We start from the raw sequence: 24,766 nt of genomic DNA on the forward strand, positions 1-24,766 counted from the left end.
GGCGGCTCTACTAGACAGAGTCTTGGAGCCCGAGGAGGAGGCCCCAGTACAGGACAAGGGCCCCAGGGTGCGGCACTTGCCAACAGGGTGAACCACCGGGGGCCACGGGGAGCAGGCTGTGTGGTATCATGGGGGCAAGGTGTCACTAGGTCCCACGGAGGCATGTGGTTGGCTTATTTCAACAAATCTGTGGTCTTGCGAGAATTGAAGCCCACTACTCCTGGAAAAGCAGAAGCTGTGTCTGGTTCCATAAGGAGGTGGTGTGTCTAGGGGATCTTATGTTCGGCAGCAAAGTAAAGACAGGAACTTGCAAACCTGCCTGGTTTTCCCAGATGTCAAGGCAGCAGGTAATACTGGGCCTTGCTTTTAGGTCTTACCCCACAAGGGGACTAGATTTAAAATTCTTATTAAAAGCTCAGCTACATTTTTTTTAAGGTTTTATTTATTTGCGAGAGGGCAAGCTAGAGAGAGAGAGAGTGCGCATGAGCAGGGGGAGGGACAGAGGGTGAGGGAAAAGCAGGCTCCCCACTGAGCAGGGAGCCCAACGTGGGGCTCGATCCCACAACCCTGAGATCATGACCTGAGCTGATCACAGACACTTCACCGACTGAGCCACCCAGGTGTGCCCTCAGCTACATTTCTATGCATCAATGACAGCAATTGGAAAACACAAATTTTAAAATAAATTTTTACAAAATATGAATAAGCAGACGGAAGCCAGCAAGAAAGGTAGCAGTAGAGACTTAAAGCCTTTCTGGACTGAACAGTAAGACCTTGTTAAAAGTAATTAAATAAGGCCAAATACATGGAAAATGTGTTGTAGTCATGTATTGTAAAAATATCAATTCTTTCAAAAAATCTGCTGGAAGAATCAATTACATTTTTCATGGAACTTCACAAATGCATCCCCCAATTACATAGAATTTGCAAAAACTGCCAATTTGTTGTTGAAGAAAGGCAGGTGGAGAGAAACACTCTCCCTGACATTATGACTTGGTACAAAGCTCTAATATTCAGGGTGACATGGGTTGTCACAAAGCAGAAAGAAACAGCCCTGAAAAACTAACAAAACTACATATATGTGGAAGCCAGTTTCGCTGCAGAAAAGCCAATGCCTATGAGTCTATAAGGAAGAAATCTTCAATAAATGGTCCCCGGACAACCCCAATATATATATATATACATATATATATTAAAAAAAGTTAACTCAATGCTGATTCCATATGATTACCCCCCTCAAAATTAATCCCAAATAGATTACAGAAAGAAAAGCCAAACTTTAAAAAATGTCATAGTGAAAATGGCAGAATATTTTCATGTCCCTGAAAAGGAATTCTTCAGTCTGATACCCTGTCCATAAAGAAAACAAATAATTGTTAACATTAAAATTATATTAAAATGAGCAATTCTTTTTCAACAAAAGTCACCATAAAGACATTGACCACTGGGAGAAGATATTAGTAAAACATACAACTAAAAATGGTGAATTTTCATAATCTATAAAAAATAGGGAAGAACAAGAAAAGACCACATACACACTCCAAGTAGACAAAGTGAGCAAAAGATATAAGCCATCATTGCGCAGAAAGGAAAGCAGAAATGCCCAGAAAAATATGAAAACAAACTCCCCCTTCTTAGTAATAATGGAAAGGAAAATTAAAACCACAATGAGATTGCATGTCATATCCAGTAATATAAAATGCTAATTTGGAAAGTGTTTGTCATTTCTTAAAGAAACGAGGACATGTACACAGGCATCGGCTGAGTGCTTCCACTCCTGGGCACGTGCCCTGGAAAATTCCGGCCCCTGAAGATGAGCCTGAGGGGACTTGCATCCACAGTGGGTCATTGCCACCATTGCCCCACAGCTCCACAGCCACACTTCTTGGCCCTGCTGTGTGTTCATAGGGATGGGTCTCACCAACAGCTCTCCTTTGCTACTGGATTTAAGATGGGCTCTGTCCGTGGAGAGAACTGGACGGTCACTGCAGAACTGTAATGGGAGAGGCTTCCTTTTCTGGCTCTGTTGTGCTGTTTTTCCTGCCTCCGACAGATCAGCGTGCAAGAGCCCCAGGAGCGCTCACCTCTGTGTCCTTCATGGGTCACCTGTGCCCCGAACCCTCCAGGAAATCCCACCATCCCAGCGTGACAGGCCAGCTCTACCTATGTCATGAAGCAAGTATCTTCCTCCTCGGGGCAGCAGGGCCTTCCCCAGGACGTTGGGCCTCGGCCTATTCCCCTTTTTCTCCCTCTCCCTCGCCATCCCCTTCTACTCATCTTCAAAGCAAAGAACACTCTACTAGGTAATGATTCTTTGTATTCAGTTTTCACGGTTCTCCCAACTGGATCTTGACTGATACTGTGTTTATGGCAAGGTATCTGATACTAGAAAAATACTGGAAGAAAATTAAATATTCATCAGCAGAACTGTGCTATACACTGGTAAATAATGTATCTAGCAGTGAAAATAAACATACCACAGCTATTCCCATAAACATAAGTGAAACTAAAAAGTATCATGTTGATTGTAAAAAGGTCATGCAACACTGTGCAAAGTATTCATAGATATAATTTTTTAAACTGGCAAATTCAAATAACATATTATTTTGGGATATAGGCATTTTTTAACCAATAATGTATCAAGGGAATCCTAAGCGGAACATGGGTCATAGGGTCCACCCTATGGGGGCAAGGCGATGGATGGGCTTCGCTGCCGGTGCCAATATTGTTCTGTTCCCTAAGCTCGGGACGAGGACATAGAGCGGATTGCTGTAATATTGTGCTTTTAAATGCGTGTGCGAGTACCTGTAAGAGTGTGTGTGCGTGTGTGTGTATAACATTTATATATAGGTATTTATACCTATTTATATATATATAAATTTATATATAACATTTATATATACATACATATAACATATATATAACATTTCATCTTTTTCTTTTAAATGTGTGTGAGTCGAGCAAGACTTGCTAAGTCTAAAATCAAGAGAACATATCACAAGTTATCACAGTTCCAAAAAAAAGTTTTTGATTTCCAAATCAACAGGCACATCTATTGCCACAACTTTAAGTAAAAAATTAATTAATAGATCAAAATTATAAAGTTAATACATGATGAATATAAACACAAGATAAATAAACACAACAGAATGACAAAATAATATCAATAGATGATTAAGAAAGAAATCAATAGTGTTTGAAAATAAACGTAAAAAACAATGCTAATGATCATATCAATACAAATTGATATGAAGCAATTTGTTCTTTTATTTAGTTAAGTTTTTTTTTTAATTTTATTTATTTGAGCGAGAGAGAGAGCAGGGGGAGGGGGAGAGGGAGAAGCAGGCTCCCTGCTCATCAGGGAGCAAGACCAGACAGACATGGGGCTCCATCCCAGGACCCTGAGATCATGACCTGAACCGAAGGCAGATGCTTCACCGACTGAACCACGCAGGCGCCCCTTTTGTTAAGTTTTAAGTCGACGAAATCATCCCAATGCCGAGGTGGTAAGCCTTTGGGTCACGTTGTTTCTGTTGGAGATATTATTGCACCGTCTTCTGAATCTTATTTGACAATAATTACTGGAAATTTTTAAAACATCCAAATCTTTGCCCCAGTAAATACATTGCTAAAGTAATGATTTATGTGCAAACATTTAGAAATTATATGTATATTTTCCCAAACTGGAAACCTCCAAAATGTATGACGTAAGTCTGCACTGTGGTATATCTATATAAAGAAATAATACAATTGCTCAAAATTTTGATGAAAAAATATTTAATGTTATCTAAAGGTTTTTTGTGTTTTCCAAATGTTTTTACCTTCAACTTTCACTATTTTCACAAGTGTGGGAGGAGAAGTACAGTAAAAAAGATAATGCCAGTGTGAATACAGTTATTTTTCTGTCAACCCTTCCTTATCTCAAACTATGATTTTGTTCACTGTGAGTTCATAAAGACGTTGGGCTCAGCGCAGGAAGCAGAGAGAGCGTGGGACTGAGGGGCACAACCTTCCACTCACGCAGTTAGGTGAAGTTTGCCCAACATAGAATTGTCACATCTAGAATATTTGTGGCAGAAAATTTCCTTTTGCTTTCTCATTTTACTTTCTATTAAAGCATGCCTTCATCCCTCAATCATGGGTCCAATTCATGCCCATCCCTGATCAGAGACATCCCAGAGGGAAGGTTCTGTGAGTGGGAAATCAGAACGCAGCTCAGGTGTTTCGGATTCCTGCAGGTGCCTTTACGCCCGACTGGTCCTTACTGTGTTTTAAGGCTGCATTTGCAGCTTTGTGGAAAGTGGAGCAGCAGGGCTCTGCAGTGATTGCTACCTGGGTCCCTGTTCCAATTCGGGTATTTCACAGGTCTTTTGCCTTGAAAAATGTACTCTAACATAGCTTGTGCTTCCCAGGAGTCATGGGCTAGAGACCGGAGTTGGCTCTTCATTTTTTTACAGAGCCAGAACTATTTCCATTGCTGCAAAGAACCTCGAGGGCCTCCCTGTACAGTGGTTCCCAATCTGATTAATGATCAGAAGCTCCTGGGAAGACAAAAAATAAGATCATCGTCGTCGTCATCATCATCATCACCATAGAACACCCCAAGCACATTGGCTAGAGAACTGGATCGGTGCTCAGCCCACTTTGGGAATCCTTTTGGGAGATTTCCACCTTGTCTGATGGGCAAATGCAGAAGCACCAGGTTTAGAGGCAGGGCTGCTGGGAGGTGGGTTCCCAGCAGGAGGCACATGCTGCTGGTAGTGTAGACATCGTGGCTGCAGGACCAAAGAACTCCAGCATTCAGTCTTCGGCCACAGCAGTGAGGCAGTGTGCTGCGTGTTGAGGGGCGGGGGTGCCCTTCCTCCAAAGCTCAGCATGGAGCTAGCAATTCTGCACACACAATGTCTTTTTTGCTTGAAGTAGACAGAGAGGTTTCATTGCTGCAGTGGAGAATTCTGACTGATTAAAAAGACATATATTGGTCCAGCCCACTGCACGGATAGATCTGGAACCCATGGAATATTACTGTCGTGGAATTGTTTCCCCACATTCCCACAGAGTAAATCAAAGCCATCTGTCCGGAAAACAAGGAAAAGAACACAAAAGCTTTCATTTTTTTTTCTTTTCTTTCTTTTGTTTTCTTTTCTCTTCTTTTCTTTTCTTCTTAAACTAAGGTCACCGATTCAGAGGTCCACTAATAGAAGAGCTGAGCATGCAGGGCAGGCAAATACTCGAGAACTTCGGTAAACGATCCCACACAGGGAAGCAGTGTTTCTGTAGAGGCGTCTGTGTCCCGCCAGCACAGTTAAGTAGCTGGTATGTCCTCCCCTAGTTCAGCGAGCAGGAGAGCTCCCCAAATCCGTCTCAAGGTCAGGGAAGGGAATGAGTAAACCCAATGGCAGGACTCATGCTGGCTGTGTGTGCGGTTCTGCCTCGCTGAGTCCTGTGGCCACGGTCATGTAAGGGCTCATTCTCGGGAGCCGAGGAACCCTGACATCTAAACCCTGGCCAGGTGATGCATACGCAAGGATACTGGTCCTCAGCCTAACCACCGATCTGCACACACTCGTGGAAGATTGAAAGAATCAGCCAGTGAAACTCCCCGTCCCTTCAAGCATAAAAACAGAAGGTGAGCAGCCTGAAATTGAGAGCGAGGTTTTGTTTTGTTTTTTTCCTAAGTAGGCTGTGCGCAAATGGGAAGGTGTCAAGCTGTAATATGGTCTATATTTAGGTTATGCATATTCCTATAAGAACATTTTTACCATAAATTTCTGTATTTAGAATTGACTTTGGGAGTGGAGACGCTTTGGGCACAAGTCGGAAATAAAATCCAGTTGTTTCCTCTTCCTAGCTGGTGATTCAGTTCAATTTTCTAAGCCTTGGTTTTTCATCTGGGAAGTGTGGAGTATGTGCCTGACCTCTTTCAGATGTGAAGAGCAAAGGAGACAGCCGATATCTGATGGCTGGCGGAAAGTAAGAGGTCGATCAATGTCGATGATTTCATAACCGTGAATAACTAAAATATACAGAGCAGTAACTTTCCCATCACTTTTGGTGTGCTCATTAGTTTATAAAGCAATTTCTACAAGGGCGGGAGTGATGTGGTAATGGTGTCGGAGGGCTTAGGAGACCTGAGTTTAAGAGAAATGTTTTAAGGGAGGCGCGGAAGCAGAGGACTCTTGACACGAGACAGCCAACCAGAGACTCTGATGGCAAGGTAATAGCTCTCTCCTTCAGGGGACAAGCATGGCTCCGGCTTCAGTCATTCCAGGACTAATTAGGAGCCACGGACTCTCTAGGGGGAAGCTGCGGAAAATTAGGGATATGAACGAGAATATGTTAAGTAGTCTTGCAACAGCGAATGAAGATTACCTGCTGGCAAATAGGTCACATAAAACCGTTATTTACTGCTGGCGTTAATCCCAGAGGCGCAGGTAGGAGCCAGGCCTTCTGTGTCTGACTGTTCTCTTCCCCTGTAAGTAATGTGCCAGAGCTGTGCATAAGCTAATCTACTTAGAATTTACATAGTTGCAAAAAAGATCTGAGCCTGTTTAGACACTTTTATTAACTTTTAAATAAAGTTGATTTCTCCTTTCTTACATCCGTCCAGAGACTGGAGGCAATAAATGACTCTTGGATTCTCCGGTTCATTAGTCCACCTTGTCACACTTATCTCATGGGGGGAAAAAATTAGAAAGATAGATAAATGGGGAAAAAATGACTTCCTCGGGCAATTTTAAGGGAGGGAAGTTGATTGAGAATTATCCTAATTATCTTCCTGACCACATGTGTACCCTGTATGTGGGTGATTGAAGGCGTAACTACTTCAGACTAATGAGACAGAAACGTAATTTTTCTTACCCTAAGTCAAGTTTCACTAGATATTTTTCAAACTTCGACTTTGGACTGCCAGAGAGCAAATGGCACTCTACAGAAATCCACTGATTTCTGTCCTTCCAACACACCTGTCCGTGTGCGTCTCAGACAGGTGAACACTTGGTAACATTGGGTTTGGTCTACACCGAAAGCGCACTGCGGTTTGGTTTGGTGTAGAGAACAATCCCTATGCCCTGTCTGAATTACTTTTCTGTCTCTGCCTATGGAGATGCTTCCTCCTCTAAATCCAGAGTTTTATTCACTGTTCATTGCATTTGTGAGAGAAAAATCAGGGTAGGGCACACCCAGTAAACACACGCACGTGTGGGAAGTAAGGAAACAAAAACAAGTTGTGTATTTTACAATGCAGGATCTCAGGAAGGTTTGAGATTCCAGTGCAGAAGACAAGCACCGGGATTCCACAGTGACCACATCCCCAGAGACAGACGCCGTGCACTCGTCAGTCACTCTCTGCTCCTGCAAGATTATTGTCCTTTGTGCGTCAACCACGTGTGACCAATCTTCTAGATCACTTGAAACTGAAGATTGCAATGAGCAGGGTTTTACTTTTGTTCACTCACTCACTCAGTCATCATTCACTCACCCACTCGAATAAGGATAGCACCCTGTATGCGCCAAGTAATTTTCATAGTCGATTATGAATTCAAGCCCATCCCCACCAACTGGGAAGAATTCTGTAGAACACGCTGTGTCCTACCATAATAAAAATACAATCATATTATTAGGGATTGCCGGGATTCAGATGGAGAATAGTCTTCTCCGGGTGGGAAGGAAGAAGACGGGGATTCCTGGCAGGAGAAATGAAATCTACCCATAGAATCTAGGTCAGTGGATCGTATGAGGGTGGAAGGATGCTGTTAGTTTGGGTCTGAAATTCTTTTTCTCAAAAATCTTCTATCTAATATAACATATGTCTTTATTCATTTCATGCATGTTTAATAACATGATTAAAATGTGTTCATTCAGGACATTGGCATTTGGGTGAGAATTATCCTAGTGCTTCTTCAAATAAATCGAATTTTTCAAAATTAAAATTGTATTTAGTAAATAACAACACTAACTTTTATCCTGTCTTCTGACAATCAAACTGAACCATGTGTTCAAGCCAGCCCCCCAGTGGCTTAGTAACGAAAACCTTATAGGAATAGTGCAGACTATTGGCTGCTTGACCCAAGGGCATCCCAGCCCCCTTCTTTCTGATGTCCCAAACACAAACCCTGTGAAAACTGATGGGCATTCCCTCAGCTCCCTCTCTGAGCCTAGCATAAGGGATATTTAGTGGCAGTGATGGAGATAGGGTCACAGAGCTTTGATCTGCTAACTAAATCAACAAAACAGACAAGTCATTTCCTTCCCCTTCTCTTCTTCCTGGTTGAATATTAACATGGCGTCAGGATCAGCTAAAGCATTTTCTAATCACGGCAGAAAGGTTAAGAGAATTGAAAAGACGCCTATTCGGCCTACCTCCAGCATCCTCGCTTTGTGAGAAATATAAACTTATTTTTATTTAAGCCGCACTAGATTGTGTTTTCTCCCCTTGAAGACAAATGCATCACTAACCAACACCCGTTCTTCACTTGTAAGAATTAGCGTCATTATTAGGTAATATATTCTACCATTACACTAATTTTATGTGCTGCAGAGTAAAATCTGTATTCCAAACTGACCTATTGCCACATTCTCTCTGAATGCAAATTTGAGGTCCTCGCTCCCACTGGTGTTCTTGTTGGAAACCTCTTAGCTGAACTAATTGTTTTCTAGCCCACACTTCTTTTGGCCCATCTCCCCATTCTTAGGTACATGGCAGTCTCTTCCAGTTCATTTTCGGATATTTTGCAGGCAGTGCCCGGGCCTGGGTCACTAGTGTCCCTAATCATAAACTCTGCATATGTACTGCATGGCCTGTGCTTGTTATTAAATCAATGGCAGTGATATTCACTGTCTTTGGAAGAAAAGCAACATCAGGAGTTGAAGCTGGATGCTATTGCTTTTATTTACGCTCCGAATAATTTCTCTTCATCTGTATCAGAGTATGCAATGGTACCCAGCCTGCCCCTTTTCCTCTGTTACATTCTGCCAACCTTTACTGATGGCTTACTCTGTGCTGGACAATGGGAGTTATAGCAACGGAAGCTACATACGTCCCTACCTTGTGAGAGTCTGGCGGCAATTAAAGTTTAAATTAATAAGGACTGATAAATGTTAAGCTACTTTTGACATTATTAACAAATCTATTCTTTCACAATAAATTGGAGATAATTGTGACAAACAGTCTGTTAACCTTACTCATGATTGGATTCTTGAGATGACAGAACTTGAAGAGCTTGTTTTATAAAATTTAAGCATAAATTTTTAAAGTAGGATACATATTAGTCAATCCTATCAATCATTCTTATGTCATTTCTACATCATCATCTATAAAAATGAATACAACTTTGAATCTTTCTACACCGACTCAAGGATATTGAATTGAATTAACACAAGGGGGTCCAATGAAATCCTTGGCTTTAGTCTCAAAATACATGTTGAGAAAGCTCTGTGTTCGCTTTATTGCTGGCAGTGAGGAAAAATGGAGGAGAGAGGTAGGGTGGGGGTCCTATTTTCCCCAGCTTTCAATCTTTGGGGGGAAGATGGGTTACATATCAAGCGTGTCTTCTATCTCTGAAGACACTTAGTTGTTGTATAACATAGGGTCTAATGTCTAATTTAAACCAGAAATCTGCTGAAATACTACACTGCAGATGACATCATTTAATCTGAAGAAAAGACAATCACAATACAGATATAGGTTGGCAGTGTATTCATCCATTCGCTCACCCATTCAGCCTTCAACAGGATGATGAATGGGACTCTTCTTGTCCATGTGTTGTGCTAAAGATACAAAAGAAAGAGAAAAAAGATACCAAGCAGGAACTCCAGATTTTTTCTGAGTGCTCCTGCAGAGCTGGGCATCGGGTTTGAGCTGTGTGGAGCCCTGGGGTAGGAGAGGTCCACAGTCATCTGCCTCAGTGGGAAATACCAGTCCCCATCCTGGGAAAGTGTGAAGCTGCTTTTCTTCCCTCTAAAGCTGAAGCAGAAAGATGCAGAGAGAATCACTGTTAATGGTCGGAGGAAGGGCAGCCTGAGTTCTCAGAAGAGATGAGCACATACTTCCTGCGGATAGCAGGTGGGTGCAAGCATAGGGACAGCTCTTTACTCGTGAGTCACAACCTACAAAGACAGAGATGTTCATGCAGTAAGGACCATTGTCCAGTGTTTCTGAGCAAAAGATGGGATCACCCTCTCTTCATTCTTGTTCCCTACAGCCTTTGCAGAGTGTTGAAGGAGGCCCTGAATTTTTATTTTTTGCTCCCACAGGAAAACCCATCAAGATTAATGGAGGGGCAAGATACACAGCCCAGCAAGTACAATCCCCACATCTGAAAAGAAGATGGGAGTGTGCATCAGGAGTGAGGCCAATGAGTGATCTAACTTCATACCTGAGACAGTCATTGGTGATGGATGTGGCCAACTTGAAGATGACGATCCCCACAAGAAGCCACATACCACCCCCACGGAAATCACCACTCCCCAGAGGCCACACAGATCAAGAGCTGTGTCTGATTCATTCTTTTCCTAATATTTGGCCAGACATGCAAAGAGGTATCCCCTTTCCTCCAAATGATGTCATTGCTAGGGAAGGTGAGGCAGTGTCTCAAAGTGAGTTACCCCACCCCTCCGTCTCCAGGCTGCAGAGGTGACAGCAATGCCTACACTGGAGTGTAGGGTAAAATCAGGTGGAGATTAAATTTTTAAAGGCTTCAGAAATGAACAGGGACAGAAGTTCAAGGATCCTGCCTCCTTATAACTCTAGCCTCAGAAAAACCTATACAATATGGCGCAATTGAACGCTGTGATTGGGAAAAGGAATAAATATATAATCCCAAGATTATTATGAACAAGCCACAAGTGTTCTGAGTACCTACTATATATGAATTCTGGCCTAAGTCTAAGTGCATAAAGATAAAATTCCCAAGCTCTTACCTTCTAAAGTCTCTAATTTCGGGAGGCAGATAGTCAAGGTGGGAGGATATGTCTGTGGGGTAGGAAGTTGATAGGAGCAGAGACAAAATTGGGGGGTTTATAAGAAAGGATTCCTATTGGAGGGACATTTGGTCCGAGGTTTGGGAACAGACTAGGTGTTGGGTCACATTTCCAAGCAAGAAGGGATTGAGCCCAACATAAGAAGGGTCACGGTGGCTAACGTACACAGCGTCTCAGAGGATTGCACGTGGAGCTTCGCGTGCTGCGCGCTATCTGGGGCTTGCATGGTGTGTGTGCCCAAGAGTCAGGAGCCGAGAAGAAGGAGGAGATCCTGCCAGAGAGGAGTAAGCAGAGGCCATGGTTTTAAGACTGCGCCTTGCGAATCTTAAACACTGAAAGATTCTTCATTCAAATACTAATTCACAGAAGCAGGAAACCTGATCAGAAGCGATTATAATGACTAAGTAACGAACGCATGTCAGATTTACTCTGGACCTCAGGGATCCATGTCTTGAGTAATTAGCTGACCCTCTATGTGAAGACATCTGCAAGGATTAAATACACTTTTTTAAATATATAAATAGGTGGGACTAGGCAGTCTTCATCCTGATGTATTCATTTCACTAACATGGTAAGTGCTTATGTTGAGTTAATTAAAGTAATTTCCCAAAATTGTTTGCTACTAAAAACAAGCATCTGATAATACTGGAGTATCCCCTAGCGATGCCCTGAGAAATACGATGTATGAGCATGTGTCCTTGGATCAGTCCCCTAGGAGAGGCCCAATTAAAGAATGAATTGTCACTGGGATGAATATTTCCCCAAAAAAAGGAAATGTGCCAAAGCAGTTTTGGTTCATTTTTAGAGACATTTCAAATGGTCTGTATATTTTCGTGTTGATCCCCCCCCCCCAAATACTTTTCTAATTGTTCGACACTTACTCAGCAAGTATCTATACAGACCTGTCAGTATATTTGGTTACTGTGAGAGGGATAAAAGACAAGGTGTAAAATTGTGCTTATACTCAAGAGCTTTACAGTATACTGAGGGAGGCACAGCTAGCCAGACAAAACTGTTATCTTGGATCGCAAGGTAGCGTGGCTTGGCCCCGGAATGAAGGGACCAGGTAACGATGGCTGCTCATTTCTTCTTGGAAAACTTTACCCTTCCTCCCCCAGCAATGAAGACAGACTTCCTCACAATCACACATCTGGCAAGTCCATAAACGCCAGTCACTTTCTTCCACCACCCTCCCACCACCCTTCGATTTTGTTTAAAAATAATGTGTGCAAGGTATTTTCTGATGATGTAATAACGAGGTATGAAATGTATCCCTGCAGACATTTGATTGCCATAATTTGAGCTCTTCTCTTCTTTACTCACTTGGTCATCTTTTATTCACAAGGGACTAGTTGCTATAGTGTTAGGCGATCAATCTTGACAATGATTTGCTAGAACTAATCAATGAAGTCTAAGAATGTTTAATAAGATGCTACCTCTGAAATACCAGTTAACAAAATAACGTCCATGATTTCTACTAGTAATTCTGGAGTTAAAAAAAAATGTTGTCTTTTTTTTTCTCCAACTCTGCATTTTTAATTTATCCCACTCTCTGCCCTCCGACATCCATGCTCCTTCATAACATTTCAAAGTGCTAAAGTAAAAAATAAAAACTGGCTCACAGAGTGACAGACTCATCAGGCTGCGTGAGCGTCAGCACCAGACCCTCCTCTACCCGACATTATCTGCACAGGCATATTCCATAACGATCAGTTGAAAATACTAAAATATTGTAATGCTGCATTATTGCCTAAGTGAAATATTAGATATCTATCAAATAATACATACTACACATATATGTGTTCTGAAGCAAAATACTCAAATATAACATGGCATTTATAATTTTTAAATATAACACAATGTTATCAAATACAAAGTTCTATTTATGAGGAAAATAGAAACCAAGACCAAAATAAGAGACAGATTCTGAAATGGGTTTGCTTTCTTGCTAAATTTATCATTTTTCCATCACAGCAGGAAAAAAAAAAAGTTTTGCCACAAATTTCTTACCAGTTCTAATTATTATTTCTATTCATTAGCATGACCTAATTATTCTTAAACATTTATTGATGAAACTTGTAAATACTCAATGATCAAAATGCAAATTAACAAATGTGACTAAATCCTAGCATTTTTATCATTTCCCAAAATCAGGTGATCTTTTCTCAATGCTCAAGGAAAAGGTTTTTAAAAATGGATATCACAAACATGGACTTAGATTTTGGAGAAAGTATTTTCTCTCATTGCAAAGTGCAGACTCATGAGCTGGAGATTATATATGGCTTCAAGGTTACAACTTATTTTGTAATAAGTTATTCTGGGACCTCAGAAGCATAGCCATTATATCACATTAGGAAGCAACCCTATACTTCCAGATGATCAGAGTACTTGGTTTAGGATCTCCAAAAATTTGCAGTAGGGGCAAGGCTAGGGCTCAGGAAATCAGCAGGATCTCCAAGGACAGAGACAATGATGGCTGAGAGCATGCGTGGAGGAGTCAGCTGAACTTGAGGGAGGTAGAGAGAAGAGAAAGACTCTTCTCTTTCCAGATGGCTTAGGCATGCCAAGACTCCTGTAAGATAGGGATCCTACTGCCTACCTCACAGATTGTCTCTGCACTTGAGGAGATAAGGTACGCAAAGTGCTTAAGCGTCCCCAGCACTAGGTACATGAAGGTTCTCACTGGTAGCTCTGGACACATATGTGGGTCATAGCCTGAACCAACCAGGCAGAGGCCACAAGGAAATCTGCACAGTGAGGGATGATGGCGTCATGTGTGTCTCTTGGTCAGCAGACCACACCTGCTAATCTTCTAGAATGCTACAAAGACCACAGGGTTTGGACCCTGAAGTTGAATTTGATTGTTTCCCTGAAACTAGGTCATGGGTTGCTTGTAGTTGTAACACCCATTTTAAGACTTTTTACTAAGATTGGACATAATATATACAGGACAGCTGGCACAGGGCCTAAGGCTTGGTGCCTATGCAATCAGCTGTTGACATTAATAGCGGAATATATTTGGGACTGGCCTGGCTCAGCATCCACTTGCAAAGTACTCGTACTCACAACTGAGGCAGTTTGACAAAGCAAGAACCCATACTAAAATTACATGTTCCACCACAGATCCTTCCCAAATGGTAGCAGTCAACCCGAATTGTTCTTACTAAAGATATCACACCCACATATTTATGTCCTGGAACTCAGTCAACATTCAACAGCACAAGTGACTGACCAGATTACTAATGCAACATTGAGAACTGGACTGAAGACAGTACAGACAGAATACAGGTGGATGCCAACATTGAAGAAAAGATGAGAAAAGACTCAGAGGAGATGTGACCATGACATGGAGCCTACAAAATGGTCAGGATAAAAGCCAACTGCCAAGTGATGAAGAACACCAGATCATATCTGGACACCTGCAGAGGAAATCTGAGTAAAATCAATGTGGTGACAGAAAGGGAGGGATCTCTCCAGCCAGGAGCAAATGTTGGAGGAGAGCAAGGCAAAGACACACCTACACTTAGCCCTGATGTGCTCATTCAACACTTACACAAACATGTGCATTTTGTGTTCAGACACAACTGCTTGGCACAATTCTTTTTTTTTTTTTTTAAGATTTTATTTATTTATTTATTTGACAAAGAGAGAGACAGCCAGCGAGAGAGGGAACACAAGCAGGGGGAGTGGGAGAGGAAGAAGCAGGCTCCTAGCAGAGGAGCCTGATGTGGGGCTCGATCCCAGAACTCTGGGATCACGCCCTGAGCCAAAGGCAGACGCTTAACCGCTGTGCCACCCAGGCGCCCCTTGGCACAATTCTTATTGTCAAGAATAGGTCTTATCCTGGAGTCCCTTACTGATAAGACTGGGCTAGTAATGCCAACTTAGTTTGACTGTGGGGCTAAAGGCAAGGCCACTGACATACAGCAAGTCCCTTAAATGCTTTATATAACTTTAAAGGCAGTTGATAAACTCCAAAGGGGGGAAGAAAAGATATGTTTTCTCTGTGCCCTACCAACCAAATCTGTATAGACTAAAATATGCCAATATTTCTGGAAAACCTGTGGGTTTATCAGTAAGAACAGCCAATGCCTTTCTTGTCCTATTTATAAAGAATATTTGGAAATGAACAAGATGCTGATCTTCAAACTTTTATAGAAATTTTAATCGGCAATTAATAGTTACACATTATTGTAAACATAAGGAAATGTCAATGTAATTTTCAAGCAAGTAAATCAAGAGGCCACAATTTAAACTTTCATCCTAAAATTTTAATTTATGAAAATATTTTCTGTTATCAATATTAAATATTTTGTGACAACACGTTCTCACTATTTTGACATAGTGATTTCATTTTTCTATTTCTCTCCAATACTCAAGCAACATATATACATGCTTTTACATGCTAATAGTGAAATGTACATATCTTTTTCTATGTTTCTTCTCTAGTTTAAAATCATATTTCAGGGGCGCCTGGGTGGCACAGCGGTTAAGCGTCTGCCTTCGGCTCAGGGCGTGATCCCGGCGTTCTGGGATCGAGCCCCACATCAGGCTCTTCCACTATGAGCCTGCTTCTTCCTCTCCCACTCCCCCTGCTTGTGTTCCCTCTCTCGCTGGCTGTCTCTCTCTCTGTCAAATAAATAAATAAATAAAATCTTTAAAAAAAAATCATATTTCATAGAATCATAAACAAGACAATTTCAGAGAGTGACTTATCAGAGTTATCAGAATACAGATTTCTTAGGAGGATCCTAAGCTGACCTCCTCCCATGGATACAACTAGAAAACACTCTCATCAGCATAAATAGCCCAGAAAATGACCTGAAGACTGGCAGAAGAGACTCTCCACGGCTAAATGTACAAAAGAGTCCACATCAGAGAGGGTAGAAAGGACAGAGACATGGTCAGGTGCTAAACGGACTCACAGAACTGTTCACAGGAGGGAGGGATACTGAGGGTGCAAAGAGAGGAAAGAAACAGACCCCCAAACTAGGAACCCCAGGCCTGAGGAATCCACAGGGGGAAGACAGAGCCCCATAACATTTGGCTTTGAAAAACAGAGAGGTATAATTTCACAAGTTCTTACTGTCAGTGGGACTTAACACCTAGAAATTAAAAATCAGTGGTCTCAGCCCTGGAAGAGCCAAAAAGGTAAAAGGAAACTGATTCCCAGCCCTAAAAGGACAACACAACAAACAGCCCTGTAGAGATACAGCATAGAAGCAGTTTTTAAAAGGCCTGAGGTATATGGGAGGGAGATTTACTTACTAATCTAAGAGCATGCTGGGAGGCAGAGATCTTTAGGAGACCTCTCCAGAAACAAATAAGTTGGAGAGTGCTATTTCCCTCCTCCACCCCCCAGCCTAGACATGTGGACACCTGCAGAAACCTGTATAGCACAACACTCTCTACCTAGCTTGCTAACAGCACGCTCACTCCTGAGCGCTTCAGTGGGTCTGCCCCCTCCAACCCACCAGCCTCACTGGGAATTTTCCCAAACAGAAGCAGGTACTCTCCAGGCACATATCTTGCTGGCATCTCATGTTCCCACCCTGGACTCACTCCTTCCAGACCTGTAACAGTTTTCTAAAGCATCTCAGGGTTTACTCCCACAGCAGATCTACACAAACCTTGCAAACAGCACACTCCACCCCAATGTTATCTTGTGGACCTGTCCCCTTGAATATGCCCTTCGCCAGAGCTCGTCCAAAGCAGTGCCACAAACCTGGCAGTGTGCAAGTAGTCCTGACAAGAGCCAGGACCACTCCCAAGTGACTCCTGCCCTGGGGAGAGGGGAAGATAACCACACACACACCAGCTTTGGTCCCAGCAGTGGGCTGGGGGCAGACATCTGGTCTGACTGCAGGCCCTGCCCACCAATTAAAAGCTTCTTGAGGGACAACACAGAGAAAGAGCCTGAAGTTCTGTGCTGCTACATCTCTGGCAGATGCCTGGTCTGACTCAATTCAAACCCCAAGAGGCCCCAAACTGGCAGACTAATAACACAGGGACCAAACCCTGCCTATAACAGGCAAAGAGAACCATGGCAGACAGCTGGATGGAAGGCAAAAGTGGTTCAGCCACACAGTAGGGTGTAAGCAACACACATAGGAGACACCCCTAAAGCGCCAGATTCTGGTGAACAGAGGACATTGCTCTGCAGAGCACTATAGGACATTTTCTTCATAAGGCCACTACTTTCAAGAGCAGGACATGTAACTGATGTTCCTAACATTAGAAACAAACACAGAGAGTTAGACAAAATGAAGAGACAGAAGAATATGTCCCAGATGAAAGAACAGGACCAAATCACAGCACAATAGCTAAACAAAACTGAAATAAGTACTATGCCTGATAGATAATTTAACGTAATGGCCATAAAATACTCCCTGGACTTGAGAAAAGAACAGAGGGCCTCAGTGAAACCCTCAACAAAGAGATTAAAAAAACATAAAAAAGAACCATTCAGAGATGAAGAACTCAATAATTGAAATCAAAAATTCACTAGATGGAATAAACAGTAGACTAGAGGAAGAAGAAGAATAGATTAGCAACCAGTCAGTCAGAGTAATGAAAACAATCAAGGTGAAAAGGAGAGAGAAAAACTAATACAAAGTGAAAATAGACTCAGTGACATCATCAGGTGTAATAATATTCGCATTCTAGGGATCCCAGAAGAAGAGAGAGAAAAGGGGGAAGAAATTTTATTTGAAGCAATTATCGTTGAAAACTTCCTAAATAAGAGGAAAGAAACAGAAATCCCTATCTAGGAGACTCAGAGAGTCCCCAACAAAATACACTGTTTGATGTCCATACGAAGACATGTAGTAATTAAGATGGCAAAACGTAGTGATAAAGAGAGAATTTTAAAAGCAACAAGAGAAAACGAAATAGTTACATACAAGGGAAATCTCATAAGGCTATCAGCTGATTTTTCAGCAGAAACTTTACAGGCCAGAGAGAGTGACATGATATATTCGAAGTGCCAAAAGAAAAAAAGCCCTGCAACTAAGAATACTTTACCCAGAAAGGCTATCCTTCAGAATAGGAGAGATAAAGAGTTTCCCAGGCAAACAACAGTTAAAGGAATTCATGACCATTAAATACGCCCTACAGGAAATGTTAAAGAGGAATCTTCAAGTGAAGAGAAAAGACCATAAGCAAGAATAAGAAAAGTAGGAGGCACAAAAACAGTCAAATTAAGTATTTCTATAAAAATCAGTCAAGGGAGTCACAAAATAAGAGGATGTAAAGCATGACCCTATATACCCAAAACATGGGGTCGGTGTGGAGAGGAAAAAAGAACAGGTTCAAACTTAAGCAAGCATCAACTTAATAAAGACTGCTATCTTCAGAAGATGTTATATACAAACCTAATGGTAACCACTGATCAAAAACAACTAATAGACATGCAAATTAGAAAGAGCAAGGAATTCAAGTACATTACTAAAGAAAGCCAATAAAGCATGAGCGAAGAGAGCAAGAGAAGAAAGGATCAGAGAAGAACTACAAAACAGGTAACAAAATGGGATTAAGTACATACTTACCAATAATTACTTTGAATGTAAATGGACTAAACATTCCTATCCAAGGACATAGTGTGAAGGAATGTATAAAAAAGCAAAACCCATCTGTATGTTGCCTACAATAGACTCATTTCAGACATAAAGACACATGAAGATTCAATGTGGATGGAAGGGATGGAAATGCATTTCTCATGCAAATGGAAGCGAAAAGAAAGCCAGGGTAGCAATACTTTAAATTGGACAAAATAAATTTTAAAACAAAGACTGTAACAAGACAGAAAGAAAGACACTACATAATCATAAAGGGAACAATCCAACAGGAAGATATAACAATTGTAAATATTTATGTCCGCAACATGGGAACACCAGATACATAAAGCAGCTAACAACAAACATAAAGGAACAAATCTTCTATGTTATACAAGATAGTACAATAATACAATAATAGTAGGAAACTGTAACATCCCATTTACATCAATGGACAGATCGTCCAAATAGAAAATCAGCAGGAAAATAATGGCTTTGAATAACACATTGGACCAGATGGATCCAACAGATATATCCAAAACATTCCATCCCAAAACAGCAGAACGCACATTCTTTTCAAGTGCACATGGAACACTCTCCAGAAATCAATCACATATCAGGCCACAAAACAAGTCTCAACAAATTCAAAAACACTGAAGTCATACCATGCATATTTTCCACAATGCTATGGAATGAGAAATCAGCCACAAGAAAAAATCTGGAAAGAACATAAAGACATGAAGGTTAAATAACATACTCCTAAACAGTGAATGGGTCAAGCAAGAAATCAGAGGAAATTAAAAAAAATACAAGAAGACAAATGAAAATGAAAGCACAACAGTCCAAAATCTTTGAGATGTAGCAAAAGCTGTTCTGAGAAGGAAGTTTACAGCAATACAGGCCCAGCTCAAGAAGCAAGACAAATTTCAAATAAACAAGCTGACCTTACACCTAAAGGAGATAGAAAAAGAAGAACAAACACAACCCAAAAGCAGTGGAAGAAAAGAAATAATAAAGAGTAGAACCAAAATAAATGAAATAGAAACATCATCATCATCACCATCACCATCATCATCATCATAGATCAATAAAACCAGGAGGTGATTCTTTGAAAAGATCAACAAAATTGATAAACCTTTAGCCAGACTCATTAAAAAAAAAAAAAAAGATAGAGGACTCAAATAAACAAAGCCAGAAAGGAAAAAGGAGAAATCACAACTAACACCACAGAAATACAAGGATTATAAGAGAATATTATGAAAAAGTATATGCCAATAAATTGGACAACATAGAAGAAATGGAAAAATTCCTAGAAATATATAACGTACCAAAACCGAATAGGGAAGAAATAGGAAATTTGAACAGGCTGATTACCAGCAAAGAAACTGAATCAGTAATCAAGAAATTCCAAACAAACAAAAGTTCAGGACCAGACGGCTTCACAGATGAATTCTATCAAACATAAAGAAGAGTTAATACCTATTCTTCTCAAACTATTCCCAACAATAGAAAAGGAAAGAAACTTCCAAATTCGCTCTGTGAGGCCAGCATTAACCTAATACCAAAACCAGACAAAGATACTACAAAAAAAGAGAACTGCAGGCCAGTGTCTCCCTGGAACATGGGCACAACAATCCTCAATAAAATATTAACGAGCTGAGTCCAACAACACATTAAAAAGTCATTCAACACATCCCACAAAGTGGGATTGATTCCCGGATGCAAGGCTGGTTCTGTATTCACAAACCCATCAACGTGATAGGTCACATCAACAAGAGAAAGAATAAAAATCATGTGGTCATTTCAATAGATCCAGACAAAGCATTTCACAAAGTATGTCATCCATGATAAAAACCCTCAACAATGTAAGTTTAGAGGGAACATATTTCAACATATAAAGGTCATATATGAAAAACTCACTGTTAACATCATACTCAATGGTGAAAAACTGAGAGCTTTTCCTCTAATATCAGGATTAAGACAAGGATGTCCACTCTCACCACTTTTATTCAACATAGTCTGGAAGTCTTAGCCACAGCAATCAGACAACAAAAAGAAATAAAACACATCCAAGCTGTTTAGGAAGAAGTAAAGCTTTCACTATTTGCAGATGTCATGATACCATATATAGAAGCCCCAAAGACTGCACCAAAAAACTACTAGAACTGATAAGTAAATTTAGTAAGATCATTGGATACAAAATCAATATACAGAATCTGTTGCATTTCTATACACTAATAATTAATCAGCAGAAAGAGAAATTAAGAAAATAATCCCACTTACAAATAAAAGAAAAATAATAAGATACCTAGGAATAAACCTAACTGAAGAGGTGAAAGACTTGTACTTTAAAAACTAAAACACTGATGAAAGAAATAGAGGACAACACAAACAAATGGAAAAATATTCCATGCTGCTGGATTGGAAGAACAAATATTGTCATGTCCATACTACCCAAAGCAACCTATAGTTTTAATGCAATTCTTTTAAAATACCAGCAACATTTTTCACAAAACTAGAACAAATAATCCTAAAATTTGTATGGAACCAGAAAAGACCCCAAATAGCCAAAGCAATCTTATAAACGAAGAACAAAACTTGAGGTATCCCAATCTCAGATTTCAAGTAATACTCCAAAGCTCTAGTCATCAAGACAGGATGGTACTGGCACAAAAATAGGCACAAAGATCAATGGAACAGAATAGAAAACCCAGATATAAGTCCACAATTATATGGCCAATTAATCTTCAACAAAGGAGGAAAGAATATGCCATGGGGAAAAGACACTCTTCTTAATAAATGGGCTGGGAAAACTGGACAGCTACATGCAAAAAAAATGAAACTGGACCACTTTCTTAAGCCATACACAAAAGTAAACTCAAAATGGATGGAAGACCTAAATGTGAGACCTGGAATCACACAAATCCTAGAACAGAGCACAGACAGCAATTTCTCTGACATAAGCCTCAGCAACAGTTTTCTAGCTTTGCCTCCTGAGGCAAGGGAAATAAAAGCAAAAATAAACTATTGGGGCTACATCAAAACAGAACTTCTGCACAGCAAAGGAAACAATCAACAGAACTGAAAGACAGCCTACTGAGTGGGAGAAGATATTTGCAAATGACATATCTGATAAAGGGTTAGTATCCAAAATATATAAAGAACTTACACAGGGGTGCCTGGGTGGCTCAGCTGGTTAAGCAACTGCCTTCGGCTTAGGTCATGATCCTGGAGTCCCAAGATCGAGTCCCGCATCGGGCTCCCTGTTCAGCAGGGAGTCCGCTTCTCTCTCTGACCCTCCCCCCTCTCATGCTCTCTCTGTCTCTCATTCTCTCCCTCTCAAATAAATAAATAAAATCTTTTTTAAAAAAAGAACTTACACAATGCAACACCAATAATAATAATAATAAAATAATCCAATTAAAACTGGGCAGAAAACACAAACAGATATTTCTCCAAATAAGACATATAGGTGACCAACAGACACGAAAAGATGCTCAACATCACTCGTTTATGGAAATGCAAATCAAAACTACAATGAGATATCACCTTACACCTGTCAGAATGGCTGAAATAAAAAACCCAAGAAACAAGTGTTGGCGAGGATGTGGAGAAAAAGGAGCCCGCTTGCACTGTAGGTGAGAATGCAAACTGGGGCAGCCACTGTGGGAAACAATAGGGAGGGTCCTCAAAAAACTGAAAATAGAACTACCACATAATCTAGTAATTCCACTACCAGGTATTTACTAGTTCAATCTCTTTGAATGTTTATCGCAGCATGACTTACAATAGCGTCGCGGAAGCAGCCCAAGTGTCCATCAATAGATGAATAGATAAAGAAGCCATAAAAAAGAACAAGATCTTGCAGTTTGCAACATGGTTGGATCGAGAAGGTATAATGCTAAGTGAAATAAGTCAGTCAGAGGAAGACAAATAACCAGTGATTTTGTTCATATGTGGAATTTAAGAAACAAACCAAAAGAACAAAGGGAAAAAAGAGTTACACCAAGAAACAGATTCTTAACTACAGAGATGGTCACCAGAGGGATGTGGGTGGGGGGATGGGTGACACAGGTGATGGGGATTACAGAGCACACTTCTCATGATGAGCCCAGAGTAATGTACAGAATTGTTGAATCACTATATTGTACACCTGAAATTAATATGACGCTGTATGCGAACTATCCTAGAATTCAAAAAAACACACACTTTTACAAACACTGTTTTCTCACCTTCACAAAAACTCTGTTCATTCGAAATTGGCTAATGTTTACGGAGCTCTTACCAGGTGCCATAATCTGTGCTGGGTGCCTTTATATCTGGTGTGATCCTCTCCACCCATCTCTTCTTTAAGGGATTTTGTCTCTAAATCCCTCACTTGTTGTATTGAACAACGTTCACCCAAGGAATCAGAATAAATACATAATTTATTTTCTACAGGGAGAAAAAAAAGAGAGCGACCAGAATAATAATCTGTTTTAAAGTATGAACCAAATTTTTAAAATACCATTTCCTTAATTAACATAATACTCAGACTTACAACTATGACAGTATTTACATGTCTTCCTGCCATTTTCCCTTGTTGTATATATACATTTGAATATTTTAAAGAGTACCTCCATGGAGTCAGCACAAATCTAAGGAAGTAAAATTAGACAGAGGTCTTGTGCTTGGCTTTTTATAGCTCCAAGGCAAACAAGGCGTGTGATATCCTGGTAGACAAGCACTCAGACATTGCAGGCCATGACCTAGCCATAAAGAGTTTTGAATGCCATCAATAAATCACTCCCTAATTAACCTTCCCAAAGAGCAGAATGCAATACAGCTGGCTAAGTTTAGGGTAAAATCACCATAAAAGAATGTGCATAATCAGAGCTGTTTGGGAAAGCATTGGTGTATTCAGCGACATACACAGTAGGAATCGCTCCAACGATCAACTATGAAGAGTTACCAATGGAACGCCTTAAACTATATTCGCACGGACGTACATATGTGTGCTATAGAAATCCACAAGCAGCTATGAAGCATCATACAAAAAACAAAACTACAAAAAACAAACATGAATTAGCACCAGGGTAATTGAAGGAGAGGTCAGGTTCTACCAGATAAAAAATTCCGAACTTGGGAATGTTACTTAATATATATGAGCATCCGTGTCTAAGCTTTAATTGTACATGGAAATGATGCCTGTCTCGTGTTGCTGTTTGAAATAATATATTAGAAAATCATTTTATGTTCTATATCCATATTTAGTATCATTTGTGTCATTTAAGGGATCATACATTATGTACTTATTTAATCGTTGATATCTTTATTTACCAAAACAACTTATTGTAAGAAATACAGAAGATTATCCATTTTTAGTGCAGCTCTTACTGGCTGAAATAATTATATGGATAGAGGGTTATAATGAGTGGAGTTTATTTCAGTATTTCCGTACATGTATTTTGCTACAGTGCTTGATTATGTCATGATTAGCTCTGTGAGAATTAACTCAGAGATGGAAATTGTGGCATGTAAAATGTAAATTATGTAATAATTTCATTGCGCTATTACAAATTATATAAAACTTACTGTACCAGAAAGTTCCTCATTTGCTTCATCTCAATATTTGTACCATGTGTATATTTTTACTGACTCACAGTAAAGGAAAAGTAAAACAAGTTAAGTGCAATGAAGTACAGAATTTTTAAAAGGTCATTAACTTTTTTAATGAACTGAAGTTTATAATTCTTTTCACTTGAAACAAAGAAGTCAGAATTCTTGAAATTCACTAAATACAAATACCATCTGTGATAGACCAATCTAAACCACATCCAGATGTGTCCTGAGAATGGTGGGGTCTCCAGGAATAAAGATTGATGAATAAAATGTACAAAATTGAAGATATTTAGACTGGAAAGAGAAGGCTCAAGATTTGAGGGGGGGGTAATCAGGAAAGAACAAGGCGTGTGGTGATGAGCACCTGTTTAAAAATACATTGAGAACTTGGCTGTGGAAGAATACTTAGACCAAAAAAAAAAAGACAGAATCAATAAATAAAGGATACAGGAGAATAAATATGGCTCATTTTAAACTCTCTTCAAAGGACTGAATGGAATAATAACAAAGAGTGGAATCTACCGTTAAAGGCCAGGATATCAATATATTGGATCTTATAAGCCAGGTGACTGGATTTTATTGAAGGTCTTGTTTTGGTTTCCTTATGTGTGAAATAGTATCACACATGGTAT

The sequence above is a fragment of the Ursus maritimus genome, unplaced genomic scaffold, assembly GCF_017311325.1.
Source record: "Ursus maritimus isolate PB19 unplaced genomic scaffold, ASM1731132v1 scaffold_6, whole genome shotgun sequence".
Classification (NCBI taxonomy): domain Eukaryota; kingdom Metazoa; phylum Chordata; class Mammalia; order Carnivora; family Ursidae; genus Ursus; species Ursus maritimus.